At 40.3% G+C, this 25096-nt stretch overlaps 3 long non-coding RNA genes across 13 annotated transcripts in view; all 3 read right to left on the bottom strand.

Annotated features, from left to right (window-relative positions):
• Positions 1 to 11332, bottom strand: part of LOC127507937 (uncharacterized) — a 36623-nt gene extending 25291 nt beyond the window's left edge. For 2 of the 9 annotated variants that reach the window (XR_007928535.1, XR_007928533.1), the window contains exon 1: positions 10530 to 11322. This is a non-coding gene — a long non-coding RNA (uncharacterized LOC127507937). Of the gene's footprint in view, positions 1 to 1508; positions 1556 to 2106; positions 2915 to 9931; positions 9979 to 10529 lie in introns of those variants that run through there. The other 7 variants (XR_007928531.1, XR_007928532.1, XR_007928530.1 and 4 more) reach the window with 6 other exon arrangements.
• A 4188-nt stretch (positions 11333 to 15520) lies between these two features.
• Positions 15521 to 17490, bottom strand: LOC127507956 (uncharacterized). 2 transcript variants are annotated; one of them, XR_007928617.1, is made up of 3 exons: positions 16757 to 17490; positions 16042 to 16148; positions 15521 to 15560 (listed from the first exon to the last, which is right to left on the bottom strand). It is a non-coding gene; the product is annotated as an uncharacterized LOC127507956 (long non-coding RNA). The 2 variants fall into 2 exon arrangements; XR_007928618.1 differs by lacking the exon at positions 15521 to 15560 and adding an exon at positions 15615 to 15650.
• Positions 17491 to 20717: 3227 nt separating this feature from the next.
• On the bottom strand, positions 20718 to 24370 carry LOC127507949 (uncharacterized). Of its 2 annotated transcripts, XR_007928609.1 has the most exons (7): positions 23909 to 24370; positions 23080 to 23803; positions 22817 to 22968; positions 22505 to 22708; positions 22198 to 22403; positions 21510 to 22075; positions 20718 to 21397 (listed from the first exon to the last, which is right to left on the bottom strand). It is a non-coding gene; the product is annotated as an uncharacterized LOC127507949 (long non-coding RNA). The 2 variants fall into 2 exon arrangements; XR_007928608.1 differs by having other exon boundaries at positions 23080 to 24370.
• Between the last annotated feature and the right edge of the window lie 726 nt (positions 24371 to 25096).

The raw sequence follows: 25096 nt of genomic DNA, 5'->3' as shown, positions 1-25096 counted from the left end.
CACAAAACGGCTTACTCTGAGTCTGCACTGTTACCCGCTAAAATGTCATGGTTCCTACACATGATAACAAATAATGTACATAAGCGACTTTGCGCACCTCCGGGCGGGTGCCACCTCACCCGTTTCTAGTTTCGCACCACCACCGTTCAGTTTGGTATATGCCCTCCGTTCCTTCCACGATGCCCAGGACGGCGCATCGTCTCCGGCCTGGCTTCTGGGAGTTACCCAAGCTCCCAGAACCACCACCATACAGTTTGGTATATGCCCTCCGTCTCCTTCCACGATGCCCAGGACGGCGCATCGTCTCCGGCCTCGCTTCTGGGAGTTCCCCAAGCTCCCAGAACCACCACCATACAGTTTGGTATATGCCCTCCGGTCCTTCCACGATGCCCAGGACGGCGCATCGTCTCCGGCCTCGTCCCTGGAGGTAGGCCGATCCTCCGGGCGGGGTGAGTGCACACCAAAAGACTTAGTGCAATTTTCGAGCACGGACTCGTTTTTTTGACAAAGTCCGAGAGAGCACATTCTCCCCAGTACCGCGATGGCCTCGTTTCGACGCTTCTGCGCTAGACTCGAGTTCCAGACCGGGGCTCAATCCGACGGCGCCCGGGGACAGGCCATCTCGGTCGGATAGGAAAAGCAGCATGTAACCCCTGGATCTTTAGAAAAAATAAAATAAACTTACCTTGTGTTAATAATGATGATGATGATGATGATGATGATATGAGCCTCGGGCCCGAGCAGAGCGAGACCCGCGTGTAGGAAGCCAGCGTGTCACAGTTCTCCATCCGGGGCTACCTGGTTGATCTGGAAGTAGCATATGCACTTCTTTACTCATGCCGGTGCCGCTGCATTCACCTGAAACAATCAGGACAAACTCAATCACAAGTGAGTGCACTGGAGCTACAATGTCCCAAACATCACCAGCGAAGAGGGCAACAAGACTGCTGAGAAATCCAAGAGTGCGGAGAACTTGAGCCACGAATCACAGAGAGAACGAGCCGTCTGAACGATACTGCTGCTTCAAGGTATGTTAGCCATGCCAAAGAGCCAAATAGAAACATGACTGAACAGATATAACACGGACAATAGCTGCTGCCTCCTGGTTCGACTCTGTTCAGTCACTGGATCACATGTCGCATGTGTCGTCAGAGTTTGGCCCTGTCCAAGATGCAGCGAAGAACCATCTGTACAATGCATCACTATTGACATTTCTGGACAAGATACTGACATATCAAGGCATCACAGAGCTGTTACAGTCCCATTCTGGTTATCGACATGATCAGTGCCTTGAAGCAGCAGTGGCTGGTTCAGACGGCTCGTTCTCTCTCTCTCATGGCTCAAGAACTCCGCACACGTGGAATAGACAGACCACCTCATGATCGATCGGCTTGGTGTTGTCCTCCACATGTGATGCTGTCGGACTAATAAAATGATTGGCATAAATATAAGCCCACAAGCCTCCTGGCTCATCAGGGACAGAGCCCATAGCAGCGATGTTCAGGTACCTGGCACATCTCTGCTCCGGTCCAAGACAAATCCATCTTCCTGGCACCTGTTTTCAATTTGCAACAACAGTTTTTATTATTAAATTATTAACTGTGTTCTTCAGAGAACACGTGTGTGAACGAGAAGACGGCCACACAGCTGCTTTATGGCAGAAGTATAAATGAGTGTGAAGCTGCATTCATTACATCTACACAAACACCCACACATGAATCGAGCACGATTTACTATTTCGTTCCCTCGATTTGCTCAATCATGCGCACGATATGAAAAAATACTATAGTAATTTGTATACTACAGTGTTTTTGAACCATGGGGCTCTGTATATCTACACAAATAAAACTCAAGTTTCTGGTCTTACAGTTTTTGTAATAATCGCTAGGACAGATTTGTCAAGAATTTGGCCATGCTTTCAAAACACTAAGTTACACACAGTTTTCCTAAGAAATAACGTTTAAAAAAAAAACAAACAAGACATCAGCGCGAGTAATAAAGAAAATGCGGTTCACAATCAGAAAATAACGACATAACATTGAACAACCTCTGGTGTTGTTTTATGTAAACATGTTATTTACAATGATTTTGTAAATCTGCACTTACCTTCCCTTCGTCTGATGTAAATCTCTCAGAAAATACCGGATGCTGTCAGCGCGCGCAAGATTTGAATGGAGCACGAGCGGGAATAAACGACTCGAAACAACGTCGGGCTAGAAAATAGTTGATACAAAATAGAATAAAATTTGTGGTTATGTTCTGGCAAACATGGTTTTTAAAACAACTCTACGAACTCACATTTACCATTTAGATTTTCTCTCTCCGCCTCAGAACAGAACGCTCTCTGCTGCTGCGCGAAAGCGATTAGAATAAAAGACTAATTATATTGACGTGCACAGCTTGTGTTTGATGTTGAAAATGATGTTAAACTAAATTAGATTTAATTTGAAAGGTTAGTAGCATGAAACTTAGTATATTTACTAGTTGCCATATCAACACCATCGGCTGTATTTTCCTCAAGATAAAATACTAAAAAGCTTTAATTCCAATCTGTCTCTGTCTGATTCATCTCATCACATAAGATATCAGTAACTAAACCCGTTTATTTATTTATTTATTTATTTTTATATTTAACTTTAACATTAATATGTTACATACTCTTTTACATACTTTAAACAGCATTAATAGAGGGTCGTAACATACAGGAAATACGTCATCTAAGTAGACAAGTGGTCAAGTGCAAAGACCGTTTTTCCTGCTTAAAATTGGTCACTTTATCAATATCAATAAACATTTTCATTTGGCATTTTCATGTAGAAAAAGGAAATATACTTATTGAAAACATCTATTTATTTAAGTAGAAACTTGAACAAACACATTTATCTATTTTTTAATGTATTAAAAGTTTTATATTTAATAAAAAGTATTTTTTATTAAATTATTACTTTTTATTTACCGTCTGCGCCCGGACGCGTTCAAAGCATACTAAACCACGGATGCCAACACATGCGCAGTACAATTTTTTTCTGTACTTTTACCAGACATCGTAGCCGTTTCTCAATATGCATTCTTGTCTGTACTTGTGTTCTTGTGGACTTGTGAAACGTCATCAGTTGATTACTGTTCCAATTCAAAGTTCACATCTAGCCAAGTTCAAATCCCCGGATTAAACATGATATAATTTGTTTTTTGTATATCTAATCGTTGTAGCCTACTGAAGGGGGGTGGATTCTGGAAACCACTGCCGCTTCAATATACATCTTTTAAGTTATTAATCAACATTTATCTTTCTGATAAAGAAAGGCTTCTTCAATGTATGTTAAAGCATTTATTTTCCTTTTCAAACACTAGAAAATAATTTTGAATATCGTCTGTACCTCTCAGGAGCTGTGGACAGCGGCGGCGGCTGGAGCGGGCCTCGGCGGCGGCTGGAGCGGGCTCGTTGGCAGTGAGGGCTGGCGAGGGGTCTGAAAACGGGGTCCAGTCCATCCCCTCATACTCAACCAAAAGACCCACTGACACTGGAACGGGCTGCGCGGAGGCAGAAAACTCAGGAGACTGGGGCTGCGCGGAGGCAGAAAACTCAGGAGACTGGGGCTGCGCGGAGGCAGAAAACTCAGGAGACTGAGGTTGCTTGGCGGCCTTCTTCCTTTTCCTCTTTAGCCGTTTGGGCCCAGCGGAGGAATTTTTGTTGGCCATGCGAGGTTTTGGGTCCGGCAGGACACCGGGGAAAAGCTCACTGGAGAGGCAGGCGGAGGAAGATGGAGATTGACGAACCGGCACGGGAGAAGCGGGGACCTCGGAAATGAAGAATAAACCCATCTTCCTTGTAGACTTCCAAGCTGTTTAGGTCCGTTATTCTGTTACGTGCTGTGCTGCATAGATGAGGCGAATACAGAAATCCACAATTATATGGGCTTTATTGAACAGTCCAGGAACTAAGAAACAGCATGAACAGACATATCAAACAAGATAACGGACAAGGAGTGCAGGGAATGAGTCCAAAAGGGAGTGCTGACAAGGACAACAGGTGCTGGGAATCCGGGGAGATGGCGGGAAGACTGATGAGGGAAGTGCAGACAGGTGTGCGGAACAGGAGGATTCTGGGAACTGGAGTCCGGGAAGGCGTGGATGTAACAATATTAATATGTTTAATATTTTTTAAATATAAACAAAAAGAGGCAGGGTTGTTTAATATTTCGTTTTGTTATAAATACTATATATGCAGACATTGAAGATAATCAGTGAACGCGTTCCTGAACCACATTTGTGAGGCTATTAATATATTTTTTTTGTTCGTTTGTTTGTTTGTTTTTTAAATAAATTGAAAAGAGGCAGAGTGGTGTTTTATAACACATTTTGTTTTATTGTTGTCTAAAATATACACAGAGATAACCGGAGAGCTGAGTGACATTATCAAGTATGCTGCTGTGCCATTTGCTGAATCACCGGACTTGTGTTCTCCCGTTCACGGGAGTCCGTTCTCCTGAGTTGAACTTGCCAAGTCCTAACTACCAAGGATGCAACTCTGAACTTTGCGAACTTGGTATTGAGAAACGCCTCGTGTCATCAACCGGACATTCGCTGTGCAGGATCGGAGAAGAAAAATAGTGCATTCACCATTGCAACATAGTTCAGAAGATACACCAAGAGAACAGGAAGTGTTTACTCGTCTTGTTTTTGAATCGCTCTTTACACACTCTTCTTCGACGACTGCAGATTGCGCTCAGTACTGTGCGTATTGCTGTCCGCACGATCTCGAAATTTGAGAAGGGTCTGGCTGCCAGACCATGGGCGAGTGGAGCTCCACTCTCGAACAGGAAATACGTCACCTCCACTTGTGTTTTACTAACGTCTACACCTACCCCAACCCTAAACCTACCCTTACAATAATGCAAATACAGTAATTAAATGACGCAATATTGATGTGCGCATGCCCAGCGGCCACAGTAGCTAGCTCCTCTAGTGGAGGTGACGTATTTCCGCCCTTAAGTGGAACTCCACACGCTGCAGCCAGCCCCTAAGGCGACATTTGGGCTGCACGCGGACGGGGCGTGCGGCCGGCCGCGAGTATACCCGGGGCTTAAGTTACCGAAAGCGAAACCACAAACAAAACACTCGAACTGTATGACATGACAGACAACTAGTTGTCCAGTTCCGTTCACACAGCTCAAATATTCCGAGAATGCAGTTGTGAGTCCTGAAAATGTACGGGTGTGAGTTCGGTTATAGAATGCGGTTGAATGCGTAAATAACCGTACTGTATGTGAACATAACCATATTAAGGACTCAAAGACAGGAGTGACTACCGTATTCTGCTGCTGTGTGAATGTGGCCTGAAAAAGCTCAAAATTATGATGTTGAAAAAAATGCCAAAGTTTTTTTTGTTTGTTTTTTTTTTTTTTTTTACAAACATAAGACTGACCTAGCAACAGAAGGCATATAAACGATTAAATACAACTAACCTTTGTTCCAGTAATGGCTCGGTTGAGTTTGGGTACTGAAAAAATGGCACATATATGTGTGTCGTCATATGTGGACATAGCCTACCTTGGTCTTCCCTTCAGGACCATCTGTCACTTCATCCACTGTAATGTAAATTACAAAGAGAAAAATGTTATTGTTATTTAGATATTTTATTAAAAACATTTTCCATTTTGTTTCCTCCTACTAGTTCTAGGCTTAAACCCCAAGGGAATACTCAGTTTCGAATAACTGAGTATCCACTGAAATTGACATTACACAGGACAACATGTTGTATTTATTTAGCACTTACAATTAATTATATCTATGTCCAGTTACCGAACCATTAGTAACATGTCAGATTTTAAATTAGAAAAGCCATTAGAAATTAATTTTCACCAACAATGAATGCATGTAAAAAATAAAATTAAGATATTAGCAAGGTATTTATTTATCTCTCTATTAGACATGAAAATTACACTTTTGGTTTCACAATAACATAGTGAAACATAGTCATATTTATATTGTTTGATGCCACAATACCAAATTCTCTGTGATTTCAAAGCCTTTCAAATGTTTAACAAAAAAGTAAAAATACTCAAATGGTTTTTGAAATTAACATTTTTACTAAAATTAGCAGATATAATTACCTACTTGCCTTACCTTCTAACAGATGATGTTTTCTTTTTTATTAAAACCATAAAGATCAAGTTATACCAAAAAAAAAGTAAATTTACATAAATTAACCTTAGATTGTATTAATTACAATCATCCCTTAACTACTTCGTGATAATATAGTGGCCTCTAAACTTCTATTTAAACTGACCAGTAATTCATTACAACATTGTTTACTTGTAACTGCTGAAGCTAAACCTTGACCCCCATTGGCCTGCCCCAACGTCCTACTATTGGTTGAACCACAATGATTGATATGTTTTGAACAAAGTCAATGCCATCACACTCACCAACAATCGGTTTTGCTGTACTTTTGCTAAACAACCGAACTCGCTGGAGTGCACACTATTGGGAATCTGTGTTGCAGATTTTGGCACATTTGTCAGAAGGAAACTTTAGAGTCTAGAAAGTCATTGTAGCTAAAGACACAAGTCTCACCATGTATTTCAAATCCGAGAATGATCTAATTATTTTTAGATGATGCTATTTAATTTTTTAGAGACTTTCTATTTGTGCAAACCACAGAAAACATGAGGTATGAACTGAAACATCTAGTTTGTTTCTGCTAATTGTCTGTAAGGGCAGAATTTTCAAACCCAACTTTTGCCTACAGCTCAGACGTAACCATGAGAAATGTGCAAAAAAAAAAAAAAAGATTTAATTTGTTAAATATTTAAGTACTTCAGTAATTTATTTTTGTTGAATACTATGCTGCCTATGTGTGGATCAGATACCCTCGGATTTCATCCAAAATATCTTAAATTGTGTTCCGAAGACGAACGAAGTGTTACCAAAAGAAAGATTACCTTAAAAGAGAAATGATCTAAATGTTGCTGTGTCATCAATGAATGTGTGTATATTTGCTCTGTATTAGTAAATTACGACCATTTTTCAGATATAGTGTATTGTGTAAATCTGCGTATCTATTTATGCTTACCAAAAAAATCCAGCTCTTGGCAAGGTGTCAAGACCTTTCCATGTCCGTGATGGCTCGGGTGCTGACAATACAATGCAGAATCATATTTTTAATAATATACTTAAAATAGCGTATGCTTACCTTCATTGCTAGTTTTTATAGGAACACCCACCTGGAGGGTAAAACAAGGCCAAATTCAATATACACCTTTTTGATGATGCATACTATATATACAGGTCGAGCAAGCAGATGAGCCTAGAACATAAATGCAACGCACAGTTTGAGTTTGTCGGTAGGCATTGCATTTATGTTCTAGGCTCATCTGCTTGCCCAGTTAGTGTGTGGCGTTCATATTCTGGGCTCATCTGCTCGCCTGTATATACAGTAGTATGCATCATGGATAAACTGTATAAAGAAATTGATCTGTCAATCTCACTGTTTTATTACTTTAAGCTACTTAAGGTGAATACTCTACTGTTTAGTGATTGAAATACTGCAGCAGGTGCTGTTTATGGATCACAAGTGCCAGAAACGTGCATTTTACTCACAAATATTTTGTTTACCTTTTTTGAGACGCAATTGACAGGCCTGTCCTGCAGTTCTATGGATGTTTTGCCCTCCAGGTCTCTGCTCCAGTCACCTGACTGAAAACTATGAGTAAGAAAATAGCCTGTTGAGTAAAGAAATAAAAGAAAATCAACATAAGAATAATTGCTTTATTCCAACCCTAGCAAAGATTTACATGATTATAATATTGAGTGCATAACACACACTACTGTTCATAAGTTTGGGCCTGTAAGATTTGTTTAATGTTTTTGAAAGAATTCACTTGTACTTTCCAAGGGTACATTCCTTGTATTTGATCAAAAATACAATATAAACAGTAATATTTAAATTATTACAATTTAAAATAACTAGCATTACAATTTGTAATTTATTCCTGTGATCAAAGCTGAATTTTCAGCATCATTACTCCAAGCTTTTGATCGGTAATGTGAAATGCTAAATAATAAACAAGGTAAACAATACCGTGTTTCTCGATGGATAGCATGGGTTTCATGTTTACCCCCTTGTATTTAGATAATTAAAGAGTTTTAGGGCACAAGGACATGTCCATGTAGCATGTTAATCTAACCACAAAACGGCTTACTCTGAGTCTGCACTGTTACCCGCTAAAATGTCATGGTTCCTACACATGATAACAAATAATGTACATAAGCGACTTTGCGCACCTCCGGGCGGGTGCCACCTCACCCGTTTCTAGTTTCGCACCACCACCGTTCAGTTTGGTATATGCCCTCCGTTCCTTCCACGATGCCCAGGACGGCGCATCGTCTCCGGCCTGGCTTCTGGGAGTTACCCAAGCTCCCAGAACCACCACCATACAGTTTGGTATATGCCCTCCGTCTCCTTCCACGATGCCCAGGACGGCGCATCGTCTCCGGCCTCGTCCCTGGAGGTGAGCCCATCCTCCGGGCGGGTGCGCCATCACCCGTTTCTAATTTCGCACCACCACCATACAGTTTGGTATATGCCCTCCGTTCCTTCCACGATGCCCAGGACGGCGCATCGTCTCCGGCCTCGCTTCTGGGAGTTCCCCAAGCTCCCAGAACCACCACCATACAGTTTGGTATATGCCCTCCGGTCCTTCCACGATGCCCAGGACGGCGCATCGTCTCCGGCCTCGCTTCTGGGAGTTCCCCAAGCTCCCAGAACCACCACCATACAGTTTGGTATATGCCCTCCGGTCCTTCCACGATGCCCAGGACGGCGCATCGTCTCCGGCCTCGTCCCTGGAGGTAGGCCGATCCTCCGGGCGGGGTGAGTGCACACCAAAAGACTTAGTGCAATTTTCGAGCACGGACTCGTTTTTTTGACAAAGTCCGAGAGAGCACATTCTCCCCAGTACCGCGATGGCCTCGTTTCGACGCTTCTGCGCTAGACTCGAGTTCCAGACCGGGGCTCAATCCGACGGCGCCCGGGGACAGGCCATCTCGGTCGGATAGGAAAAGCAGCATGTAACCCCTGGATCTTTAGAAAAAATAAAATAAACTTACCTTGTGTTAATAATGATGATGATGATGATGATGATATGAGCCTCGGGCCCGAGCAGAGCGAGACCCGCGTGTAGGAAGCCAGCGTGTCACAGTTCTCCATCCGGGGCTACCTGGTTGATCTGGAAGTAGCATATGCACTTCTTTACTCATGCCGGTGCCGCTGCATTCACCTGAAACAATCAGGACAAACTCAATCACAAGTGAGTGCACTGGAGCTACAATGTCCCAAACATCACCAGCGAAGAGGGCAACAAGACTGCTGAGAAATCCAAGAGTGCGGAGAACTTGAGCCACGAATCACAGAGAGAACGAGCCGTCTGAACGATACTGCTGCTTCAAGGTATGTTAGCCATGCCAAAGAGCCAAATAGAAACATGACTGAACAGATATAACACGGACAATAGCTGCTGCCTCCTGGTTCGACTCTGTTCAGTCACTGGATCACATGTCGCATGTGTCGTCAGAGTTTGGCCCTGTCCAAGATGCAGCGAAGAACCATCTGTACAATGCATCACTATTGACATTTCTGGACAAGATACTGACATATCAAGGCATCACAGAGCTGTTACAGTCCCATTCTGGTTATCGACATGATCAGTGCCTTGAAGCAGCAGTGGCTGGTTCAGACGGCTCGTTCTCTCTCTCTCATGGCTCAAGAACTCCGCACACGTGGAATAGACAGACCACCTCATGATCGATCGGCTTGGTGTTGTCCTCCACATGTGATGCTGTCGGACTAATAAAATGATTGGCATAAATATAAGCCCACAAGCCTCCTGGCTCATCAGGGACAGAGCCCATAGCAGCGATGTTCAGGTACCTGGCACATCTCTGCTCCGGTCCAAGACAAATCCATCTTCCTGGCACCTGTTTTCAATTTGCAACAACAGTTTTTATTATTAAATTATTAACTGTGTTCTTCAGAGAACACGTGTGTGAACGAGAAGACGGCCACACAGCTGCTTTATGGCAGAAGTATAAATGAGTGTGAAGCTGCATTCATTACATCTACACAAACACCCACACATGAATCGAGCACGATTTACTATTTCGTTCCCTCGATTTGCTCAATCATGCGCACGATATGAAAAAATACTATAGTAATTTGTATACTACAGTGTTTTTGAACCATGGGGCTCTGTATATCTACACAAATAAAACTCAAGTTCTGGTCTTACAGTTTTTGTAATAATCGCTAGGACAGATTTGTCAAGAATTTGGCCATGCTTTCAAAACACTAAGTTACACACAGTTTTCCTAAGAAATAACGTTTAAAAAAAAAAACAAACAAGACATCAGCGCGAGTAATAAAGAAAATGCGGTTCACAATCAGAAAATAACGACATAACATTGAACAACCTCTGGTGTTGTTTTATGTAAACATGTTATTTACAATGATTTTGTAAATCTGCACTTACCTTCCCTTCGTCTGATGTAAATCTCTCAGAAAATACCGGATGCTGTCAGCGCGCGCAAGATTTGAATGGAGCACGAGCGGGAATAAACGACTCGAAACAACGTCGGGCTAGAAAATAGTTGATACAAAATAGAATAAAATTTGTGGTTATGTTCTGGCAAACATGGTTTTTAAAACAACTCTACGAACTCACATTTACCATTTAGATTTTCTCTCTCCGCCTCAGAACAGAACGCTCTCTGCTGCTGCGCGAAAGCGATTAGAATAAAAGACTAATTATATTGACGTGCACAGCTTGTGTTTGATGTTGAAAATGATGTTAAACTAAATTAGATTTAATTTGAAAGGTTAGTAGCATGAAACTTAGTATATTTACTAGTTGCCATATCAACACCATCGGCTGTATTTTCCTCAAGATAAAATACTAAAAAGCTTTAATTCCAATCTGTCTCTGTCTGATTCATCTCATCACATAAGATATCAGTAACTAAACCCGTTTATTTATTTATTTATTTATTTTTATATTTAACTTTAACATTAATATGTTACATACTCTTTTACATACTTTAAACAGCATTAATAGAGGGTCGTAACATACAGGAAATACGTCATCTAAGTAGACAAGTGGTCAAGTGCAAAGACCGTTTTTCCTGCTTAAAATTGGTCACTTTATCAATATCAATAAACATTTTCATTTGGCATTTTCATGTAGAAAAAGGAAATATACTTATTGAAAACATCTATTTATTTAAGTAGAAACTTGAACAAACACATTTATCTATTTTTTAATGTATTAAAAGTTTTATATTTAATAAAAAGTATTTTTTATTAAATTATTACTTTTTATTTACCGTCTGCGCCCGGACGCGTTCAAAGCATACTAAACCACGGATGCCAACACATGCGCAGTACAATTTTTTTCTGTACTTTTACCAGACATCGTAGCCGTTTCTCAATATGCATTCTTGTCTGTACTTGTGTTCTTGTGGACTTGTGAAACGTCATCAGTTGATTACTGTTCCAATTCAAAGTTCACATCTAGCCAAGTTCAAATCCCCGGATTAAACATGATATAATTTGTTTTTTGTATATCTAATCGTTGTAGCCTACTGAAGGGGGGTGGATTCTGGAAACCACTGCCGCTTCAATATACATCTTTTAAGTTATTAATCAACATTTATCTTTCTGATAAAGAAAGGCTTCTTCAATGTATGTTAAAGCATTTATTTTCCTTTTCAAACACTAGAAAATAATTTTGAATATCGTCTGTACCTCTCAGGAGCTGTGGACAGCGGCGGCGGCTGGAGCGGGCCTCGGCGGCGGCTGGAGCGGGCTCGTTGGCAGTGAGGGCTGGCGAGGGGTCTGAAAACGGGGTCCAGTCCATCCCCTCATACTCAACCAAAAGACCCACTGACACTGGAACGGGCTGCGCGGAGGCAGAAAACTCAGGAGACTGGGGCTGCGCGGAGGCAGAAAACTCAGGAGACTGGGGCTGCGCGGAGGCAGAAAACTCAGGAGACTGAGGTTGCTTGGCGGCCTTCTTCCTTTTCCTCTTTAGCCGTTTGGGCCCAGCGGAGGAATTTTTGTTGGCCATGCGAGGTTTTGGGTCCGGCAGGACACCGGGGAAAAGCTCACTGGAGAGGCAGGCGGAGGAAGATGGAGATTGACGAACCGGCACGGGAGAAGCGGGGACCTCGGAAATGAAGAATAAACCCATCTTCCTTGTAGACTTCCAAGCTGTTTAGGTCCGTTATTCTGTTACGTGCTGTGCTGCATAGATGAGGCGAATACAGAAATCCACAATTATATGGGCTTTATTGAACAGTCCAGGAACTAAGAAACAGCATGAACAGACATATCAAACAAGATAACGGACAAGGAGTGCAGGGAATGAGTCCAAAAGGGAGTGCTGACAAGGACAACAGGTGCTGGGAATCCGGGGAGATGGCGGGAAGACTGATGAGGGAAGTGCAGACAGGTGTGCGGAACAGGAGGATTCTGGGAACTGGAGTCCGGGAAGGCGTGGATGTAACAATATTAATATGTTTAATATTTTTTAAATATAAACAAAAAGAGGCAGGGTTGTTTAATATTTCGTTTTGTTATAAATACTATATATGCAGACATTGAAGATAATCAGTGAACGCGTTCCTGAACCACATTTGTGAGGCTATTAATATATTTTTTTTGTTCGTTTGTTTGTTTGTTTTTTAAATAAATTGAAAAGAGGCAGAGTGGTGTTTTATAACACATTTTGTTTTATTGTTGTCTAAAATATACACAGAGATAACCGGAGAGCTGAGTGACATTATCAAGTATGCTGCTGTGCCATTTGCTGAATCACCGGACTTGTGTTCTCCCGTTCACGGGAGTCCGTTCTCCTGAGTTGAACTTGCCAAGTCCTAACTACCAAGGATGCAACTCTGAACTTTGCGAACTTGGTATTGAGAAACGCCTCGTGTCATCAACCGGACATTCGCTGTGCAGGATCGGAGAAGAAAAATAGTGCATTCACCATTGCAACATAGTTCAGAAGATACACCAAGAGAACAGGAAGTGTTTACTCGTCTTGTTTTTGAATCGCTCTTTACACACTCTTCTTCGACGACTGCAGATTGCGCTCAGTACTGTGCGTATTGCTGTCCGCACGATCTCGAAATTTGAGAAGGGTCTGGCTGCCAGACCATGGGCGAGTGGAGCTCCACTCTCGAACAGGAAATACGTCACCTCCACTTGTGTTTTACTAACGTCTACACCTACCCCAACCCTAAACCTACCCTTACAATAATGCAAATACAGTAATTAAATGACGCAATATTGATGTGCGCATGCCCAGCGGCCACAGTAGCTAGCTCCTCTAGTGGAGGTGACGTATTTCCGCCCTTAAGTGGAACTCCACACGCTGCAGCCAGCCCCTAAGGCGACATTTGGGCTGCACGCGGACGGGGCGTGCGGCCGGCCGCGAGTATACCCGGGGCTTAAGTTACCGAAAGCGAAACCACAAACAAAACACTCGAACTGTATGACATGACAGACAACTAGTTGTCCAGTTCCGTTCACACAGCTCAAATATTCCGAGAATGCAGTTGTGAGTCCTGAAAATGTACGGGTGTGAGTTCGGTTATAGAATGCGGTTGAATGCGTAAATAACCGTACTGTATGTGAACATAACCATATTAAGGACTCAAAGACAGGAGTGACTACCGTATTCTGCTGCTGTGTGAATGTGGCCTGAAAAAGCTCAAAATTATGATGTTGAAAAAAATGCCACAAAGTTTTTTTTGTTTGTTTTTTTTTTTTTTTTTACAAACATAAGACTGACCTAGCAACAGAAGGCATATAAACGATTAAATACAACTAACCTTTGTTCCAGTAATGGCTCGGTTGAGTTTGGGTACTGAAAAAATGGCACATATATGTATGTCGTCATATGTGGACATAGCCTACCTTGGTCTTCCCTTCAGGACCATCTGTCACTTCATCCACTGTAATGTAAATTACAAAGAGAAAAATGTTATTGTTATTTAGATATTTTATTAAAAACATTTTCCATTTTGTTTTCTCCTACTAGTTCTAGGCTTAAACCCCAAGGGAATACTCAGTTTCGAATAACTGAGTATCCACTGAAATTGACATTACACAGGACAACATGTTGTATTTATTTAGCACTTACAATTAATTATATCTATGTCCAGTTACCGAACCATTAGTAACATGTCAGATTTTAAATTAGAAAAGCCATTAGAAATTAATTTTCACCAACAATGAATGCATGTAAAAAATAAAATTAAGATATTAGCAAGGTATTTATTTATCTCTCTATTAGACATGAAAATTACACTTTTGGTTTCACAATAACATAGTGAAACATAGTCATATTTATATTGTTTGATGCCACAATACCAAATTCTCTGTGATTTCAAAGCCTTTCAAATGTTTAACAAAAAAGTAAAAATACTCAAATGGTTTTTGAAATTAACATTTTTACTAAAATTAGCAGATATAATTACCTACTTGCCTTACCTTCTAACAGATGATGTTTTCTTTTTTATTAAAACCATAAAGATCAAGTTATACCAAAAAAAAAGTAAATTTACATAAATTAACCTTAGATTGTATTAATTACAATCATCCCTTAACTACTTCGTGATAATATAGTGGCCTCTAAACTTCTATTTAAACTGACCAGTAATTCATTACAACATTGTTTACTTGTAACTGCTGAAGCTAAACCTTGACCCCCATTGGCCTGCCCCAACGTCCTACTATTGGTTGAACCACAATGATTGATATGTTTTGAACAAAGTCAATGCCATCACACTCACCAACAATCGGTTTTGCTGTACTTTTGCTAAACAACCGAACTCGCTGGAGTGCACACTATTGGGAATCTGTGTTGCAGATTTTGGCACATTTGTCAGAAGGAAACTTTAGAGTCTAGAAAGTCATTGTAGCTAAAGACACAAGTCTCACCATGTATTTCAAATCCGAGAATGATCTAATTATTTTTAGATGATGCTATTTAATTTTTCAGAGACTTTCTATTTGTGCAAACCACAGAAAACATGAGGTATGAACTGAAACATCTAGTTTGTTTCTGCTAATTGTCTGTAAGGGCAGAATTTTCAAACCCAACTTTTGCCTACAGCTCAGACGTAACCATGAGAAATGTGCAAAAAAAAAAAAAAGATTTAATTTGTTAAATATTTAAGTACTTCAGTAATTTATTTTTGTTGAATACTATGCTGCCTATGTGTGGATCAGATACCCTCGGATTTCATCCAAAATATCTTAAATTGTGTTCCGAAGACGAACGAAGTGTTACCAAAAGAAAGATTACCTTAAAAGAGAAATGATCTAAATGTTGCTGTGTCATCAATGAATGTGTGTATATTTGCTCTGTATTAGTAAATTACGACCATTTTTCAGATATAGTGTATTGTGTAAATCTGCGTATCTATTTATGCTTACCAAAAAAATCCAGCTCTTGGCAAGGTGTCAAGACCTTTCCATGTCCGTGATGGCTCGGGTGCTGACAATACAATGCAGAATCATATTTTTAATAATATACTTAAAATAGCGTATGCTTACCTTCATTGCTAGTTTTTATAGGAACACCCACCTGGAGGGTAAAACAAGGCCAAATTCAATATACACCTTTTTGATGATGCATACTATATATACAGGTCGAGCAAGCAGATGAGCCTAGAACATAAATGCAACGCACAGTTTGAGTTTGTCGGTAGGCATTGCATTTATGTTCTGGGCTCATCTGCTTGCCCAGTTAGTGTGTGGCGTTCATATTCTGGGCTCATCTGCTCGCCTGTATATACAGTAGTATGCATCATGGATAAACTGTATAAAGAAATTGATCTGTCAATCTCACTGTTTTATTACTTTAAGCTACTTAAGGTGAATACTCTACTGTTTAGTGATTGAAATACTGCAGCAGGTGCTGTTTATGGATCACAAGTGCCAGAAACGTGCATTTTACTCACAAATATTTTGTTTACCTTTTTTGAGACGCAATTGACAGGCCTGTCCTGCAGTTCTATGGATGTTTTGCCCTCCAGGTCTCTGCTCCAGTCGCCTGACTGAAAACTATGAGTAAGAAAATAGCCTGTTGAGTAAAGAAATAAAAGAAAATCAACATAAGAATAATTGCTTTATTCCAACCCTAGCAAAGATTTACATGATGAGTGCATAACACACACTACTGTTCATAAGTTTGGGCCTGTAAGATTTGTTTAATGTTTTTGAAAGAATTCACTTGTACTTTCCAAGGGTACATTCCTTGTATTTGATCAAAAATACAATATAAACAGTAATATTTAAATTATTACAATTTAAAATAACTAGCATTACAATTTGTAATTTATTCCTGTGATCAAAGCTGAATTTTCAGCATCATTACTCCAAGCTTTTGATCGGTAATGTGAAATGCTACAATGTTGGCCTGACGAAGAGCTTCTGTAATAATAAACAAGGTAAACAATACCGTGTTTCTCGATGGATAGCACGGGTTTCATGTTTACCCCCCTTGTATTTAGATAATTAAAGAGTTTTAGGGCACAAGGACATGTCCATGTAGCATGTTAATCTAACCACAAAACGGCTTACTCTGAGTCTGCACTGTTACCCGCTAAAATGTCATGGTTCCTACACATGATAACAAATAATGTACATAAATAACGAACACATGTCAAAATGAAAAACACAGATACTTACAAGACCAAAAGCAGGAAAGAATTTGCTTCAACATTTGCTCTTGCTTGCTGTCCGACAGTTGTAAAATGGTGGAAATGTTCATCGCGAGATCTGGGAACAGTGATCTCTACTAACTAACAAGTCTCGCGTTGCCAGTAGTCATGTCTCAGTAGAGCCACAGTTGCCATCTAGCGGTTGAGAATTGTAATTGTCAATTTTTATGTAACTTAAAATTAAAGACAGTCATATAATGTGTGTAAAAAAAAATAAAAATAAATAATAATAATAATAATAAAATAAAAAAGTTTTTAGACAAACTTTAAGTTGGCTTGAAAAAGCCGGTCCAGAAAGTTTGAAGTAGTTTTAAAAGTTTGAAGTTTGAAAGTTTGAAAGTTTAAGTTTTAGTTTAGTAGTTTAAAAGACAGACAGACAGACAGACAGACAGATAGATAGATAGATAGATAGATAGATAGATAGAGTCAGGGTACTCTGAGTGGTTGCAAGGGTTTTATATGGTTGCTGGGGTTTTGCTTTGTGGTTGCTAAGGTACTAGGGGTGGTTGCTAAGGTGTTGCTATACGGTTGCTAAGGAATTCTGGGTGGTTGCTAGGGTGTTCCTATGTGGTTGCTAAGGCACTCGGGCTGGTTACTAGGATGTTGCCAGGGTGATTTGTGTGGTTGCTAGGCGGTTGCTAGGTTGTTCTAGGTGGTTGCTATGAGATGGTAGATAGATAGATAGATCGATTTAGTTAGAAAGATATGATCGAAATAGTCAGATAGATAGAGAGATAGATAGAAATGGTCAGATGATAGATAGATAGATAGATAGATAGATAGATAGATAGATAGATAGATAGATAGATTAAATGAGTTTATGAGTTTGAATGAGTCTCAATGGTTTAGAAATAGTACATAGAATGGCAGCTAATGGAGTCTGATGAGTCTTTAGTCTGAGTTTGGTGGTTGTAGCTTGTACAGTCTAGGAGGAGTAGCATTTAGAAATTTAGTCTAAGAATCGGAAGAATAATAATAATAAGCTTAAATAGTAGATGAACAGTTTTTTAAAAGCCGTTTTTAATACCAATGTACTCGGCAAATGTGTTTATTTTAACCGTGCGGTGGGGCCGGATATTCTTTAATCGGTAATGACAAACGGAGACATAATTAATTTACAACATTAACAGGATGACTCGTTGAATTCATTTTGGGAGCGACGACTGAATGTATTTTTAGTCAAATGCCTGTATATAAGATTAGTACTGGCAAAGTTCAGAAGCTGTCATATATGTGAATCAACTTTATTGTTGAAAAAAAAAAAACGTGTCATGGATTTATTGCATTTTGGGGAAAAAATAATCCATTATATAATAAACATTTTAAAATCAAAATGTAGATTTGAATTTTTAATGTTTTTATAACCAAAAGATGCTATGTGAAAGTTTGAAACAGAAAATAGTGGTTTTCATCTTGCCACTTTCTTGGTAAAGAAAACAGCTTTTAACTCAAATTAATCAAAATCAGAGTTATAGCGTTTTGGAACCAAACTCTTCACATACATTGTAGAATGTGTATGATTGTGTGACACCAAAAATATGCTGTTTCAAATGTATGGGCGACTTGCATTTGATGGTAGCATATATAATGAATCCCACAAGCTTTGTGGCCGAAAATTAGGCTGCTTAACACTATTTTGGCTACACTAATTGCTGGTCTGAATCAGGGCTATAGTCAAGCTGTAAAAATTAGACTATAGATTGCCTCGATTTCGCCGGGTGGGCTAAAAGCAGACTGCACATAACCTATCAAATTCAGAGCTAAATCGTGACTACAGATAGACCATGTCATGAAATGTCACTTACATCTTGTAGATATCATTGACATTGCAAACATGATGGGATATCAATCATCTCATGCACTTCCTGTTCAAAAAATACAATAAATCAGGATTGACTATAGGTGGGCTACAAATAGCCGGTCTGACTACGAGCTAAATCGTGGCTACGCACAGCCTACGCAATAGAACGTCAAAGATATGAAACCAAACACCTTGTAATCAGTGTGGGCATGGCTCAGGATTCCAACCACTCAAAACAACATCATAACTGTTAATCATTTCGAGGCTAATGGTGCCTAATAAATAAATAAATAAATAAATGAATGAATAAATAAATAAATAAATAAATAAATAAGTAAACATGATCAAATTGGTCTGTAAGGGCATAGAGTTTTGATGCTGTTTGTGTCTATTTATTTGCTTAAGTAACCCAAACAATAATGTGTCTGCCTGTTGTTTATCTGACAGGGTCCTGGTATGCTGACAATACATTAATAGGTCATTTTTCATAATTACAGCGCTGTTGCTAATGTGTTACACTGTTTCCAGTGTGATGTACTGCAACTCCAAGTCATTTTGCATGCAAATTATACATTAATATGACTTGAAAGTTACCAATGTCTCATTTGTCATCTGCCTTCATTCCTATTAAAGGAAAGACGTCAAGGTGCTCTGCAAGCATTGAGTAATAGATGCAATTCATGGGCTGTAAAGTATGATATTCTTGCTTACGTTCATGTCCTTGCACTTCAAGAAATGTTGTTGGAACTACAATCATAAAATTCCTAATAAATGTTAGTAAAGCAAGATGCCTGCACTTTTTAAGAATTTAGAAAATATAATAAATAATATAATTAATTAGGATAATTTGTTCAAACACCTTAAAACTTTTTTTAAATGAATACATCTTATTAGATTCAGTAACAATAAATCCAATGCACATAACAAGCACAGAAAACAAAATAGAAGAACAGAGGAATAAACCCAGAGACGTCAGGTAGTTTAACAAACAACACTACTGTGTAAGATGCACCTGTGTTTTCTCTTGAATGAGGAGGAATTGTTAGACTACTGAGAAGTGCACATGCAAAACCAAAATGGGCGTTTACCAATCAGTGGCCAGAGTTTCAAACATACCTGCATGATCTTGTGGTCATCAACTACAAATCACCGTTAGTTCAGTGTCACTGTGTAGGGGAATTTTACAATTAAAGACCCAAAAGGCCAGATATGATGAATGAAGATCAGGAGTCAAAAATAAATTGAAGAAAATTTTGTTGAAGAATAGTTTGCAGCCTCATCAGCAGAAGCCAGCTTCAAGTCTCACATGGAGTTCGTAGGCCGCTCTGCGTACATTCACATTTCCACTAACTACGTCATTACCACGGGTTAAAATGATTCGGATTGGCTAAGAAAAATAGACAAGATTAGGAATCTTCCACACATGGACAGATAGTCAGAAGCATATCTCCATTCGTCAGGATGCTGACAAGGGGACCCTGGATTTAGGTACTGGATGTCCTGTTGGGTCATGACATGACGTCTTCAGGTCTCCGGCCAAATGCCATCTGTCCATTGATACCAATACAGGACCTAGACACAGAACACTAGCGCACATACACAGATACACATGATTCACAGCTTCTTCAAGGCTGAAGTTGGCCCTGTCTCCAACTGTAAACAGGAACGTTCCTCAAAACATACTGATAAGTTGTACTTTTCTCTCAGTGAGAGGCACAGACAATATTCATCATTATTCTCTAATGTTTGAAAAGGAAAATAAATGCTTTAACATAAGTTGATGAAATGAACTTAATCATCATAAATGATGATTAATAACTCAAAAGACATGTATTGACGCGGCAGTGGATTCTAGAATTCACCTTTCAACTGTCTTCACCCATGTGTGCGGTCGGCTTTCATCAAAATTTCAACGCTGATCCAACGCACTCTTTAAACACTGAAATGTCAGTCTCAACCAAAATGATGCTTTGGACCAAAAATCTACATCGTATCAATGTCACCATGCTATCTGGGTACTTAAGAACACATAGCGTATAGAAAATAAATTGTAAAAAGAAATGTATTTTGTTCAAACATGTTTATTCATGAAACTTACACAACTTAAAGTGCACAACAGAGGAAAAAAAACATGAAAAATCAATACAAGTATAAAAATGTCAACTTTCTATTAGAGTTTTAACAAAATTAGTTTGTCTTTGAGCATTTTGACACTCTGACCTCTGCAACTTTTGGTTGCCTGATATAAACATGAATACCTATGACAGGTACACGATTAATAAAGTGCAACAAATAAGACTTGAATAATGACAAATACAGATCATTAACAACAAAAGAAGAAATGACAAACGTAGATTGAAAACATGAACAAAAAATTATAATAGCATCTGTATGTACAGAATAAGAATATAATGATTATAGCTGTCTTGTTTTGAAGGCTGTGTCCTCCGGAGGTCACTTTTGAAGGCTGCATATGTCATCGAGGCGGTCTCATTTGAAAAAAAATTAACTGTTAGATTGCAAAGTAAGAAAGAAATTATAGTATTTTACGTCTCACGAGGAATAACAGTTTGTTTAATTACGTTTACTTTTCTTAAATAAGACATCCTTGATGACGTATGCAGCCTTCAAATGCGACCTCCGTAGGACGCAGTCTCCGAAATGAGATGCAGCGTATGGATCCAGCGTGCGCCTTCCTCTGTCAAATCCTCCTCCTCCTTCTTCTTCGTCTTCGTCTTCTTCTTCTTCTTCTCTGGAGTCCTCATGTAGTGGTCCTCGAGTGAGCTGCTGATGTTTGGTTATTTGTAGCTGCAATGAAGAAAAAAATCACAGTAGTTCAACTTAATGAATTGAATGATTAGTGGAGCATTTGTGAGTTTGTGAGTGTGTGAGAGTGTGCATAAAGGTTTTGTATCATTACCTGGTGCACTTCCAGTTGCCTATGAATATTGAAAGAAAAAAAAATCTGTATTGGTGGTCTTTTTTTACTTTTTTGTGGCTGAAAACAAAAAAGTAGGCAAGGAGAAGAGATATGTGGCTTGGAAATTAGCCCGCTCACATATCTTTGAGTAAAGTACTAAAAAAAGAGACAGAGTCATTCAGGGCAACTTGGAGAGCAAGAGAGGTGGTGTTTTGTGGCTGAAAACAAAAAAGTAGACAAAGAGAAGAGATATGTGGCTTGGAAATTAGCCCGCTCACATATCTTTGAGTAAAGTACTAAAAAAAGAGACAGAGTCATTCAGGGCAACTTGGAGAGCAAGAGAGGTGGTGTTTTGTGGCTGAAAAGTAGGCACAAAAATAATGTGGCTTGGAAGTAGCCCGCTCACATTTATTTTTGTAACCCACAGAGCCGCAGGGGAGCTGTTCAAGGCTACTTGGAGTATTTCTTGAGTATTAGGGAAGCCTGTGGGACGTTAGACGTCCATCCTTGTTTCTCCACCCAGGCCTCCACTTGTGACTCAGACAGCTGACACCGACCGAAATATTCTATAAAGACAAATCACGAGAAGCATTAGCCATTGTGGTTACATGTTCTATGAGATTTCACTATTTGTGCAGCCCTGACATTACATATATGACTGTCACAGAACACGTATGTGGCTCCTCACCAAGGACACGCTGTTCACGCAGCTTGAGCTGCTCGCTGCGCCAGCGGTCGTAGCAGTGCCTCTCGTGTTCAGCGCACAGTTCGTGTCTGCGTGCCCTTTTCGGAGGAGGCCCGTCAAGAGTCACTGGGCAGGACTGAACCAGCAAGTCAAACGCCGTCTGTTCATCCATCCTTTTCTCTTGGCCAGAAGCCCCACTAGACGCACCTCTATAAGATCAAAGAATAAAAAGCAAAGAAAGTGCTAATTAATGATGGCTTTGAGTAGCAACATCACAATAATCTCATTCGTTAGATTTCAGATTGCATACCGTGTTTTTGCAGTGAGCTCATCGACCACAACCTTGGCCAGGAATGCATCTGCCGGAGTTTTCATCCGGTAATGCTTCTCTGCTGTTTCCGGCGTGTGTCCCAAGAGACGTGCCACCGCATTCCTCTGCACCTCCGGCAGATTTTTAGCAGCCGTCTCAAAGGCTGTCCGAGCGTCGCTGCTGGTCACCCTGGGAATGTTGTATCTAGGACACACAGCAACATAAGTATGCAAAACAACAAGGGGACCATGAACAAATTTGTGTACTTTAGATTTTGTAAAAAATGATACAGATATGTATAATGGCACTTACTTGGCATGGAATCTTTTCAAGTCGTTGCAGGGGTTATAAATTGGCCTTCCAGTACTTGAAACAAAAAAACTCTGCTCTGCTGCTGCATTGTCCACTGACTTATTACCTTGTAACATCACCGGCCGAATCTCATCGAAGTACAGGCCAAACCACTGGGAAAATAAATAAATAACACTCACACATTAATACATATAGCCCTGTAGTCCTGCATGCCTTTATCCACAATACATTTAATCTGAGTGTAATTTTGAACTTAAACTCACATGTTCTTGGTCATCAGTCAGCGGTACTTCTGCTATTTGCGACGCGGCCGTTTTATGCTCCTTCACCGCCACGGAAGCTCCGTTTGGATGCCGGGTTCTCCCCTTCCATTCCTCAACCTGAAAACAGACAGTTGTGTGCTTTCAATGACAGGCGTCACAAACACTCAAAAGGTACACGCATCTGTGAAGCACAAGATCAGGAGGCATATGGGTAAAGGAAAATAAAAGATGCTGTTGTTACTAAAATACACTTACGGTCATATTCGTAACAACCCCTGGGCGTTGTAGAAGTTTAAGCATAATTATGGCCTCAAGATAATAGAGGACAAGCAGACGTTCGTTTTTGCTGAGTTCCTCCCCTGAAATGGCTCCTGGACCCTGAAGTTTGCCCATGACAGCCAGGAAATCCGTATAAGCAGCATCCAAGATTGTGATGCAGTCAGCCGGAAATTTTTCCTTGCCGTAGCCGCGGAACCTGAGGGAAAAAAAAAAAATAGTAATGTTGAACTTGAACTCACCTGTGCTTTCCATTAAATAGATTAAAAAAAAAAAAAAAAGAGTAAAAAAAAAAAAAACTGACCTTTTTTGTGTCTGCTCCTTGTTGACCTTCTTAGACATCCCAGCCCGTATGCCATCCAGAGGATCAGTGAAGCTCTTGCAGTCGTTGTACAGGCTGGGATCTTTGACACGGATGCTGGTGCTGGTAACAATGTACCTCATGAACCTTGAAGAGAGAGACAGGAAGGGTTGTTACAGTCAGAAGACGAATAATCATCCCATAAATATTAGTTGAAATTCAGATGAGATGTTTACGTTACACAGTACTGACCTCTTGAGACTCTTCCAGTAGTTCAGCACCGTCTGCTTCGAGAGCTTTGTCTGGGTCAGTGTATTGAAGTACTCTCGCACTTTCTCCACCTCCCGCACAAAATTCAGGTTCGGCTCACTGGGGTCCACGTAATACATGAACCTGGAGACTTCTTCCACCTGTAAGTATACATTTCACATTAAAATCTGCAGGGCTGAATATAACACAGGTTAACATGTGACCGCAGCACACAGTTCAGAAGAGCATTTGTCTTCACATTTATTTCTTTATTTTTCTGTGTGAAAGCGTGAGTGTGTGGGTGACACTTAAAGGTATCTTTTCTTTCACTTACCTCTTGTTTGCTCTTTTTGTTGCCCAAGTCAACACGCAAATATCGATTAAATCCCCGAAGGAGGGGGTGATCGATGGAGTGTTTCTTGTACAGGCCCTTTTTTGACATCTCCACCCTGACTTCATCGGTCCACCTCGGTCCCTCAGTGCTGAAAGAAAATAAACTAGGTGCTCAAATGATTGTGAATATGTTCAAGAGAAATCATGTCCAATCGCTGCACATGTTATCTGAGAATGATGATGTGAAACTTTACCTCTGATAGAACTCTCCAGAGCTCTCCTCAGACGATGGCTCGCGGTCTGGCTCCTCGTCTGGCTCGTCCGCACCTTCTCCAGGGCTTTGAGGAGCAGATGTAGCTGGAGAGGGCGCAGGCAGCGGGGGGGCCGGGAGAACTGGAGGTGTGTTCATTACAACCAGGCCCTTCTTCTGCATCTCCTCTAACAACCTAAGGAAATAAAATACATAACAGTGAATACACACACACACACACACACACACTGAGTATTGCACTGCAACAGGACATGACAAAGGAGCAAAAATTTACACACCTGGCAAGAGGATCAGCAGTTGCCAAGATGTCTCGAATACGCTGGTAATCCCAGAAACGTCCCTTGTGGGTAAATTCAGACATCTCTTTCTTGGCTTCAATCACAGTGGCCTGTATCTCTGCCTCTGTGCGGTCGCGCATGCACGCCGTCCTGAGGTGCCCAGGAAGGGAGCGTGGAGCCTTCTTGCAGTGAGAGCAGAGAAAGTAGATCCTGCTGTGGAAAGAGCTGTGCGAACAATAAGAAGACCAACAGTGGTTTAATCAGACACAACTCTTCAAAAACAATCACAAAAATATAAAAATAAAACAC

Source organism: Ctenopharyngodon idella, unplaced genomic scaffold (assembly GCF_019924925.1).
Source record: "Ctenopharyngodon idella isolate HZGC_01 unplaced genomic scaffold, HZGC01 HZGC01CH25, whole genome shotgun sequence".
NCBI classification, from domain to species: domain Eukaryota; kingdom Metazoa; phylum Chordata; class Actinopteri; order Cypriniformes; family Xenocyprididae; genus Ctenopharyngodon; species Ctenopharyngodon idella.
The sequence above is the reverse complement of the archived record's forward strand: the minus strand, read 5'-3'. Positions and strand labels throughout refer to the sequence as shown.